General features: G+C 33.5%; 1 long non-coding RNA gene across 1 annotated transcript; it reads left to right on the top strand.

Annotated features, from left to right (window-relative positions):
• The first annotated feature begins 1,686 nt into the window (after positions 1-1,686).
• On the top strand, positions 1,687-6,761 carry LOC129873731 (uncharacterized). The gene is made up of 3 exons (XR_008762768.1): positions 1,687-1,994; positions 4,653-4,754; positions 6,483-6,761. It is a non-coding gene; the product is annotated as an uncharacterized LOC129873731 (long non-coding RNA).
• Positions 6,762-11,926: the final 5,165 nt, after the last annotated feature.

Genomic DNA, 11,926 nt, shown 5'->3' with positions numbered 1-11,926 from the left:
TATTGTGGATCCTCATCCACCTTAGAACCATAAAACGCGAAAGGGTTCAATAGGTAAAATCACAAACTCGGCTAGACGTTATACCCACATTTGGGTTCACGGGAGCTACCACCTCTTGGTTTACTTGAGACACCATGGCTTGAGTAAGAACATGGAAAGTGGTTCGGAACTCCACTGTGACACTTGTTCATTCAAGGGGTCATTTGGAGCTTGTTGCTCCTTTTTAACATTCATTCAAACAGGGTTCCTTCTTGGAGGCATATTTCTTAAATTGAAAAAAGAAAGCATTAGAGGAAGAATCCTTAGAGTTCAACTCCACTGAACGATGACATCATGAAAGAAGTGATGTTTTTCCTAGGACACCTCAGAGCCTCTTATTCATAGATGTGGTGTGGTTTACACCGATGAACAAGATTTTACTTGACACGGCATATTAGACTACCTAGGACACTTGAACCTTGTGCTCTGATACCAAGTTTGTCACCACCCAAGCAAGATCCTAGGTACGACACGGTGATTAGAATCCCAAGGGACCCAACCAAGTCTTTTAGCATATCATTCATGAGCATACATAAGGTAAGTAAAGCAATAAAGCAAGACAAAGACACATAAATAAAGTCTAAAAATGAAAGTCTCAATAAAGGAGAATAATTCTCAATCTCGAATGAAGGACCATATAGAATCTATAATATCCAACTGTCCTCTACTAACTAGATAGGGTGTAATACAAGATCTTAGATCACCCATGATAATATATAGAGAAACGGAAATTCATATGACACAAAAGAAAATAAAGTGTCGAATCCTAGGATGGTGAGGACTCACCAACAATGGAAGTAAACAAGCTCAATCTACTTAGGATTAGGATATGCACAATGATCGTTCGTCCCTACATTATGATACAATATTGGCAAAATCATGTGTTAGTACATGAAATGCACTAAGTATATGAGAAGTATGCATTAACAATAAATATAGGACATAATGATATGAATCATGAGATGCATGACTGATATCTTAAAAAATATGAGTAAAAACCATGAAAACCTTAAAGCATATCATCATATGGTCAATTCATCAAAGCATCATCACAAGATATTTATACCTTTTCATATACCTTGATGTGGGATAGGACCTTTAACTGACATGTAAAACCATGTTAGCTATAACATGGAATCTGATGTACCCCACATCAAGAATGGGAAGGCTACATTATCAAGGTATACTTCGTGATGGTACTTTGTCTAACTTTGTGCTATATATGGATCTACTAGCACTACCAGAAATTAGGCTTATAGGAAAAAACTTGCTAGTAACTATTTCAAATTTGTTGCTACACCTAGTCTAGTGCAACCGTTATGACCTTGTCAAAAGGTTTGGTAGCTATTCACACCACTTAGTTATATGCCCGTTGACACTATAATATGACTATTGCAATAGTCTTATCTATAGGAAAGATTGTTCGAACCATTGCGAAAAAGTCATCTATGGTAATGGGTATCTGAAAATTAACATTTATTTCAACGGTTCATTAATCATCCATATTTTCCCTCCACCATACTTTCCCAATATTTTTTATCACCTACCAAAACCATTATTTTTCTTTATTTCTCTATAATCATTTTAGAAATAAAATATAGAAATAATATACTCATCTGTAATATCATTTTAGCAGCTACACTCATAAAACATCATACAATACACTCTCTTCTCTCTAACCTCTCTCTAAACTTTTCTCTTCTTAGATCTTAGGCATTGCTGCAAATTTGAACTAATGTTCTCAGATTTGCACTAATTTAAGCTTGTATTTGACTATTAGAGATAAAATCTTCAAACACCTCTCATCTCTTTGAGGGTTTGTGAGATTTTAGTTGGTATTTTGATGATTTAAGTTGGTGTTTTCGTGATTTTAGCTACATTTCTCAGATTTATTGGTGTTTTTATTTGTGAATGGAGCTAGACCAAGATATATTCTACAGGTTCTATCTTTTAAGGTATTTTTATTCAATCTCTTCTTTGCTCTTTAAGTTTTTCTACAAGAAAAATTCCTATTAGGGACCAAATTTAGGGACAATTAAATAATTTTATCCAAAAAATATACATATAGAGACTGGTTATTTTTATCCCTAGTTTGCAATTTGAATTTTTTTGGTGATGAAAAGACTAATATGGTCTATTTTATTTATTGGATGAAATGGAATTTATGAAAATCAATTATTTAAGAGGGATTTTTCTCTTTAGATTCCTCTTATATTGATCTGGATATCCAATTGTCACTCAATTGATACTGATTTCCTCTATATGTGTTGCGGTGGCTGCTCATCCGATTTACTAGGAGAAAGTAACAAAATATACATTCTAATATGGTGTGTGCTTCTTAAATTGTACTGATTTTTTATAGGGATAATGCACAAGTACCCCCTCCAACTATGCCCCAAAGCCCAACTACACACATTAACTTCACTAAGGTCCTATTACCCCCTTGAACTTATTTATTTTGTAATTTTGTGTACCTTATTTGCATACGTGGCACACTGAACTAGTGCACACGCCTCAACTGCGTGGATTTATGGGGTGTGCCACGTGTGCAATAAGGTGCATGAAATAATAAAATAAATGAGTTCAGAGGGGTAATTGGACCTTAGTAAAGTTAAGGTGTGTAGTTGAAATTTCCGGCATAGTTGAAGTAGGTACTTATGCTTTTTCCCTTTTTTATATGTGTGTAAATTACATAAAAATTAATTATATGTTATTCGTTCTTTCGAGCCAAGCTCAAACCTAGAGGGACTTTCTTATATTGTGGATGTTGTCTGAAAGTTGTACTCTATTTAGTTAGTTTTGAAATATCGCAATATGTAATATAATTTCAACTGCTTAAATCATTACATATTGTATTTGATATTTAGGTATTTTATTTGCCTTAGATACACACCAGAAATATTTGATCATATTTTAAATGCTTTTTACTTCAAAGAAAATTCAATATCCATTACATTATTCTTACTTCTTTATCGATAGAATTAAGAAATGTATATATACCAAACACAACTATAAGCATGTGTATATTGATAGATAAGATTTCTTTAGCTCGAGGTTGATTAGTAATGGCATCACCATCATTTAGAGGGTGAAGTAGTTTACCACTTCACTATGGTAAACCTTTAACTCAATACCTCATCTTCATCATCCATCATAAGTGATCGATTACTGCCACAATCATACTCCTCAACAATATCATTTTATGGCTCCAAACATAGCTACAGTTCCAAATTCATGACTCTAAGTCACAATCGTTCTGATTCAGCATACTCATAAGGTTATGAAGATAATACAGTGGTGAGTTATCCCTTAGAAGACGATTGATTTATGAACCAATAGATATGTTTAGATCTAGAGATAGTATTGTTGGGACTATTAGGTTTCAATCGATGAGTTAATAACTGGATTTTCTTAAACTAATTTAGATATATGTACAACTGAACTTTATAAGTGTGAATTTTTATACAATGTAGAAAATATTTGAATTGTTGTAATTATGGTGATAGTGAACTACGCAGATGGTGGTAAATATGTGTGAAACGAGTGTAATCACATTATATGCATTTGGTACAATTCTAAACTCTTTTGGGTTTCATCTTTATTTTGATTAGAGTAGCCGTGAAAATTCTCCTAGAGTTATTTGGGAATAATTTTAAATTTATGGGTGGTTTAAAAATATAATTCCTAGAAATTAGATTTTCCTTGAAATTCATATAGTTATTTCAAAATTGTTGATGTTGTCTTGAAGTTTGAAAGATCTATGTAGTTAGTTTTGAAATCTCACAATATGAGAATTTCAATTGCTTGAATTTTTACTTGTTGTATTTGATTTTCAAGTATGTCCTTTTCTTGAGATACTCATTGGTGGTATTTGATCTTCTGAAGTCCAATTTTTTATGGTATTCTAATTGTTAGAGAGTACTTGAAATTCTACAAGTACGATGCAAAATTAATCTTCTTTGTTTCTTTTTTTGTTGAAATAATATATTGCTAACTGTATAATTGTTGTCGTCTAAAAGTAGGTATCCTTTTGCTTTCAAGTTAAAGATCAAAATCTCTGAGAACGAGTCAGTTATTGTGCTCCTCTGAGCCCCATTAAGAAAAGTACGATGCAAAATTAATCCTCTTGCTCTCTCTATGTTACTTTGAGACCCATGATAATGATCCAATACAAACTAAAATATACTAATTAAAAGGAATAGTCAATCTCAATTACTAATTTGAACTAGAGACCTCACCCGTGAAGTAAATTATTGCACCTACGGTCCAACCAATTGGACAGAATCAATAGAAGACATGAACTCATCAAAATGATTTACCTTTATTTGAAAGGTATTTGAGATCCTTGATGTAATATTTCTATAAAAAGTCATTAGTTTATATTTTTTTATAATATTTCTTTCCTAGCAAGGGGTGTATTCTAAATTATTTGGTTTAGTTCCCTTTATTTTTGTACATTTAGTACACACAAGTCAAGTCAGTAGTTAATAGACTTCTTTATAACAACTAATATCATGATCCTTACTGCATCAACTTATTCAAAATATACGCCTCAAATGTTTTACTCTAGTTTTTTCACTTATGTGTATGTATCTTTATTTAATTTTTTGTAGGTACGGGCTGCAAATGGAAAGTTCTCAGGAGACATTGAGGTTATTCAACAAGTTAGTTTAAAGCTCTAAAAACATGTCTGGTTGACATCATTTTGGTGAAAGGTCAGTTTTTTCTCCTCTTTAACAAAATTTAGAAGTCTTAACATATGATTGAAATCTTAGTCTGTAAATATTTTGAAACTTGCTTGTTCTGTTTTTCATGAGTTTCACATTAAGAAAATCCATTCATGTGTATTTGTATTTGCTTCTCTATATTAGTTACAACATACACTAAAATAATAATTTCTAAGGTGCATAGCCTATTTGCTTTCTCAGTAATGACGAACAAATGATTTTTGCTCACTACAAAGACAATATTTTTTTTAATTGAATTTATGAGTTTTCATATTTTTGAAATAGTATGAGTATAAATCAAGAGTGAAGAATTCACAAACTTCCTAGAAAATTTCCCCTATTCCTTTCTCTTTATTTTTCTTTTAAAAAAAACTGTAAGAACATTAAAGGCCATTCCATTTTACTTGGAAACGTCATATAATATAGAATAAAACTCCTTCTAAATTTGTTTCTAAACTCTCAAGAAACAAAATTAGTACATGAAGGTAACCTACTAACTCATTAAATGAAAAAAATAACAAGTTAAGCCACAAGTAAATTCATAAAATATATTATGAAAAGCACAACATACTCAAGCTCCAACTACTTCAGTTATCCAATTGCTATGTCCTCTGCCAATCTCTCAACCTTCACACCAACTTATTCTGAGAAGTCTCCATGAACCTTCATCAACCTGCCAAGGTCAAATTTAGTAGCCTACAAGATCTTGAACTTGTGAATGAACATAGTCTGCAATGGGTAGATGCTTGAAGTTGGCTTCTCAATATATCTATCAATTGATTAAGGAATGAACTTCAGGACCAAGACTTTCTAATCACAGGACTGTCACTAAATAACCATGATCTCATGCATCTTGCAATGAATTGTCCCAATCAATGATTTTCATTTCTTTACTAGTGACTTAACTCATCTGATGTAAAGTCCATACTTTGAACACATAATTCTACAGGCCTTCTGAAGCAATATTTGTTCCCTATGTATGGATAACAAGGGTCTTTCTTATATTGTGGAAATCTGGATGGAGCGTTGATATAATACAAATTTTTTTAGTATGTGGATCAACTACCTTCTTCTGTTCTCCCTTCTTGGCTTTGGAAATTCGCTTGTTCTTACCAACCGGCTATGGTTGAGCTTCTAAGCTATACTAAGAAAGTGAAACACAAGAATATATTAAGCTCGAATTTCTTTTAATACTGGTATTCAAATGTTGTGGTTTGGGTTTTGATTTTGATTTTGGTATTCAAATGTTATGGTATTGGATTTGGTTCTCTGTATGCATGATTTTATTTAGAATCTGTTTGGTTAATGCGAGCACTTCGAAGTTGCTTCACATTTAATATTATCATTTTTCATGTCATATTTAATCTTGAAAATGGAATGGATTTTATGATTTAATGGATTGATACTAGTATAATATTGATCCTTCTTAAAGGGACTAACTTTAGTCTGCGAGGTAGTTAATGACTCTAGATTGATTAGTTTTTAAACTTACTTTGATTGAAGAGTTTGCTCATTTCACCTCACTACCTTGTATAAGACTTCATAATGCATCTGTTAGCCTAGACTTGGTAGTGATACTTTTATATGCTGATGGAAATTTATTGCCTTTCTTCTTTCACCTCATGTCACTGTATATCTTTAATTTAACTAAAAGTGAAATTCTATCAGATAAATAATGAAAATTGGTTCATAATTTTTATTCATCTACTTTTGAAGGTGGATAAAACAACCAAGGTGCTAATGAAATCATTGATGGAACGACATTTGAAATATTCTTGAAAGTGGTAGAAATTCTTGTATGACTAGCTTTTTCTTGATATTATGAAGTCTTATTTTGCTATCCAGTTGAAACATATGCCAATGGATGTATATTTTTCCCATGGATCGTATTGTGATTGAATTTTTGTGCCTATGGTGGATGACATTATGACTTGCACATTTTGTATATTTTGCGCCTATATGGTGGGTGACATTTTGACTAATATATTTTGTATATTTTATGTTTGTGGTGGATGTTGGTTTGACTGAGATATTTTGAATTAGAATTAATTAGTTTCATCGAAAAATTATAATAACCATTGCAATTGAACAAAATAAATCGATTGCAACATAGAACAAATAATTGTTGCAAAAATACAATAACCATTGCGACTGAGCTAACAAATATTTGCTACAAAGACAAGAAAATTGTTGCGAAACATCAAATGCAATGTTTTTAACTAATCCAATTGTCAAATAAAATTATTGTTATTGAAGGATGAATAATTGTTACAATAGGAATACCTTAATCAACGGTTATTTGAACTTTTACAATAACTATTGTCATATGGGTATGGTAACGCGAGCTGGTGCGACGAGCATAACCCTCATTGCCATAGTTTAAGTGAAATAGTTTTGAGGCCTGCAACAATGATTTTCATGTTGTTTCCATAGGCCAGTTTTCTAGTAGTGTAGCTATGCCATATTGACATCATAAACCTATGCGTACAAAGTAGTTAGGGACTAAAGGTTGATACTAGAATTCCCATGGGCAGCTACAATGTCTACCAGACCGAACCCCACCTTCAAAATCCTCTCGGTTCTTAGTCACTATCCAAACGGAACTTCATGAAAAGATAGTCATTAACATTATGTAGGAAAGACAATAATAGATATCAATCCTCATCATAAGAAAATCATAGAATAGCTCATTATCATGATTGATTCATTAGAATTCATGAGTTGGTGAAAATGTTCCTTAACCTCTTTAACATGATTGTGTAAGAACTACCTTATCACACCATAAATTCTTGCTTAAAAATAGTTGAAACACATTCATAGTCTTTCATGAGTGTTTCAAAAGCTTTGATAAGCATTCATAAAACATTAATTGAAATCTCTTGAAAGTCATGATCATGATTTATTGAAAACATACTTGAAACTACCATATAGCATGAATCATTGAAATTCATCTTGAAATCATGTAATATAATGTGAATTATGCATAATTAGACTTATAACAATAAAATAAATCATAATTAAGAAGATCCAATGCAATTCCATAAAATTAGGGCTTTTAAAAGAAGAATTCATTAGTGATTTTTGGGAGAAAACTTGGGATTCCATGAGTGAAAGGGCTCATGGATGAATTTCCACATACCTTTGATCTTAGAAGCCCTAAATTCTAGGTAATTGAAGCTTTGACCTTGAAGAAATCCTTTGAGTTGCTTGAGGAAGAAGAAGACTAATAATACAATACTTTAGAGAGAAGATTTTAGGTCTTGAATGTTAAGATGATAATGACAGAGTTAGGAGGGAATAGGGTAGTTAATAGGATAGAACATGTAAGACCTCGAAAGTCAAAAATTTAGAATCAAAGAGAATTCTTCGAAATTGGCCTGTCCTCAAGATGACGAGTCACTCTATAACTCGTAGTCCCTTCTACGACGCGTAGGGGTGAGTCGTAGAGTAAATCCCAAGGGTCTATCCAGAACCAAACCTTAGGAGGGTCCTATGACTCAACAGGATGAGTCGTCATCATACTGACGAGTTATAAAGATGAATCATAAGAAAACATCAGAGGCCCTTGTTTCAGAGTTTCATCAGGCCTGCAGGATGAGTAAACTTGATGACTCATAATCCTTTTTACAAACCGTAGACACGACTTGCAGGAAACGATTAGAGACCCTAAAATTAGGGTTTTCTTAGAAACCTGCATGACTACTCAAGTCTATGAGTCATAGACTTAAGGACGACTCGTAGAACCCTAGTCATAGGTTCAAAATCTGAAATTAATGAAGGGAGATTTCATCTTTTTCTATGTTCGGTTCAATTAACCTAGACACTATTATGGCCAGGTTCAAGCCTATAACTACCCAAGCCTTTGAAATTTCCCCACATTTTAAATCATTCATCTAAATTCTACTAAGGAAGAACACAAATCCTCTTAAGGTTCCTCTCCAAATTTCAAGCTAGGGTTTCAAGTTCATCAGGGTTCTTCTTCAATTTTGAATAGATTTCACCAAGTTATGTGGAGATTTATCCATGGGTTCCTTTCACCCATGGATTTCCAATGTTTCTTCAAGTTTTTCTTCAATTTTCAATTGTCTGTTAACCCTAGTTTTGAGAAATTGCATTAAGTTGCTTCAATTTAGATTTACATTGTTGTTAATGATTAGTCTAAGCATTTTTCTAGATGAATTTCATGATTTCAAGCTGAATTATGAATTACCATACATAAAGCTATTTCCAATTACAATTATGAAGTGAAAGATGATTTTCATGAGTTGATTATGAGTTCAATGATGTTTAAAGAAAAGTTTTCATGAATGAAGTTGAGATTATGATTTAATTATGAAAGTTATGATGACGATCAATTATGATCCAAGATAGTTATTATGGTGTGATAAGTATAATTCTCACACAAATCATGTTTAAATATAGTTTTAAGGACAATTCTCACCGAAGTTATGGATTCCTATCAATCACTAAAATTAATGAGCTACTCTTCTTATGATTTATAAAGATGGATTGATATGTAGTTACTATATTTTTCTATAATATTTATGATCATGTTTTAATGAATTTCATTGGGATATTGGATAAGCACCGAGAAGACTTCTTGGGTTTCGGTTTGGTAGCGTAGTTAGTTATCCAAGAGAATCCTAGTAGCAACCTAAAGTCATAAACTATATTGCCCATGTAGGTTGCCTTTATGGAATAGCTAGTGGATCCACAAATAACTCACAAAGTTAAAATTGTTTCTCACAGAGTCTACCTTGGCAAGTAGCCTCTCTCTTCTTGATGTGGCAGTTACATCGGATTTCATGTTATAGCTCGCATGGTCTTAAGATGTCGGTTAAAGGTCTTATTCCACACAAGTTGAATGCTAAAATATGAGATTAACTATAAAGTTTTATGATGCATTCACCATAAGTTTTAATATATTTTCAAATGCTTTTAAGCATTATTCATATTCATTATGTTGGTCATGTATCTTATGTCATATTGATTACAATCCCTTACTTGTTCATGCATATCTCACATACTTAGTATCTTTTATGTACTAACACATATTTTTGTCTACAATGTCTCATAATTTAGGGATGGACAATATTCATGCTCCTCATTTTTGTGGATAAACATTCTTTAGTTCCCCATAAGTTGGTGAGTCCTCATTCATTGAGGACATGACTTTTCTTTCAAGTTGTTTAAATAACTTTTCTCTTTTGATTCAGGTGAGCTAGGAGCTTGTCCTAAGCCTCCATTAAGTCTAGACTAGAGGCATGCTTAGATGTTTCAATTCGATGTAAGTCCATTTTGGACCTATGGTTGGAGTTTACTTTCCTTGAATTATATGTGGAGTTGCTACTTCTTCTTATCTTGATTATATTTCTTTAACTTATGTATGTGATGTATGCTAAGATGGCTTAGTTGGGATCCTTCGGGTTCCCGATCACTATCTTACGTCTTGGCCCTAGTTCAGGTCATAACAAACTTGGTATTAGAGTACAAGGTTTAGTACTGTCCTAGGGAGTCTAACATGCCACGTTAAGTAGAATCTTTTTCATCGGTGTGAACCGTGCCACTTTTATGAATAGGAGGATACAAAGCGTGTTAGGAAAATCTCGTTTCTTTCATAATCTATGTCATGAGGTAGAGTGGAACTCTAAGTTTCTTCCTCGAACGCTTGTTCTTTGTGATTTTTAGAAAATATCTCCAAAAATATACCCCACTCAAAGGACTGTGGATGGATAGGAGCAACAAGCCCCGAATGATTCCTTGAATGACCAAGTCTCCAATGCCGAGTTTTGAGCGGCCTTTCAAGTAATTTCTCAAGCCATTACGGCATAAGCCAATCGTGATATGTTTTCTCCCATGGAGCCAAAAGTGGGTACGGTGGCAACAAGAGTTCGTGACTTCATAAGGATAAATCCTCTAGAGTTTTAGGGTTCTAAAGTGGAAGAGGATCCACTAGAGTTTGTTGATAGCATTCACAAGATTGTGAATATTATGGGGGTTAGCGCGATTGAGAAGGCGGAGTTGGACGGTTGTTGCTTGCATTTGGTTTGATCAATGGAGAAATGGGAGGCCTAGAGAGGCAGATCCCATGACTTGGGAGGAGTTCCAAAGAGTGTTTCTTGATCATTTTTTTTCATTAAAATTGAGGGAGGGCAAGGAACAATAATTCATCAACCTTAAGAATGGTGGTATGAGTATGAGGGGGTACGCCCTAAATTTCACTCAATTTTCAAAATATGCCCCATTCATGGTAGCCGTCCCAAGAGCTCGTATGATTAAGTTTGTTTCGCTGTGTCAAATATGGTTTCTAAGGAGTGTAAGAAGGCTATGTTGATTCGATAAATAGACATCTCTAGACTCATAACCTATGCAGAGCAATAAAGGGTGAGAAGTTTAAGGATAGAAGTTTTAGAGAGTCCAAGAGGGAAAGGACCAATGGTGGTGATTCCTCTCATGTTAAGTCCAGAGGTGGTGGGCATCCTAATTTCTGCCAAAGGTATTCCGGACAAGGTTCCTGAAATACTATTACTCCAAAGTTTAACAAGGATAGAGTGCCCCACCCTAAGACTTAAGGAGGTGCTCTTTTTGTCCAGGTAACCCCCACATGCAAGAAGTGTTGAAAAAACCACAAAAGACAGTGTTTAGTGGATTTTAATATCTGCTATCAATGTGGAAAGCCGGGTCATCATTCTAAGGAGTGTAAGGTCAAAGATAGTCATCCTCAAGGCGAAGTTTCTCATGGAGGCCAAGTACAATAAGGTGATCAAGTACAACTAAAAGGTGATCAAAGAAACAATCAGTTTTACGCTTTTCATGGTAGGGAAGAGGTGGAGGAGACTCCCAATGTTGTTATCAGTATGTTATAGGTCTTTTGCTATGATATTTATGCCTTACTTGATTCAGGTGAAAATTTATCTTTTTTTTACTCCTTATGTGGCCATGAGATTTGATGTTAGCACCAAAATATTGTTAGAGCCTTTTTGCATTTATACTCACGTAGGTGAGTTGGTTATGGATAAAATAGTCTATAGAAATTATCCAATTTTGGTTTTTCATAAAGTTACTCTATATGATCTAGTTAATCTTGAGATTACCGATTTTGATGTTATCCTTAATATGGATTGGCTATATGCATGTTATGATTCTAGTGATTGTAGAAC

The sequence above is a fragment of the Solanum dulcamara genome, chromosome 11 (assembly GCF_947179165.1).
Source record: "Solanum dulcamara chromosome 11, daSolDulc1.2, whole genome shotgun sequence".
NCBI classification, from domain to species: domain Eukaryota; kingdom Viridiplantae; phylum Streptophyta; class Magnoliopsida; order Solanales; family Solanaceae; genus Solanum; species Solanum dulcamara.
Note: the sequence above shows the minus strand (reverse complement) of the source record. Positions and strands in the feature narration are given on the sequence as shown.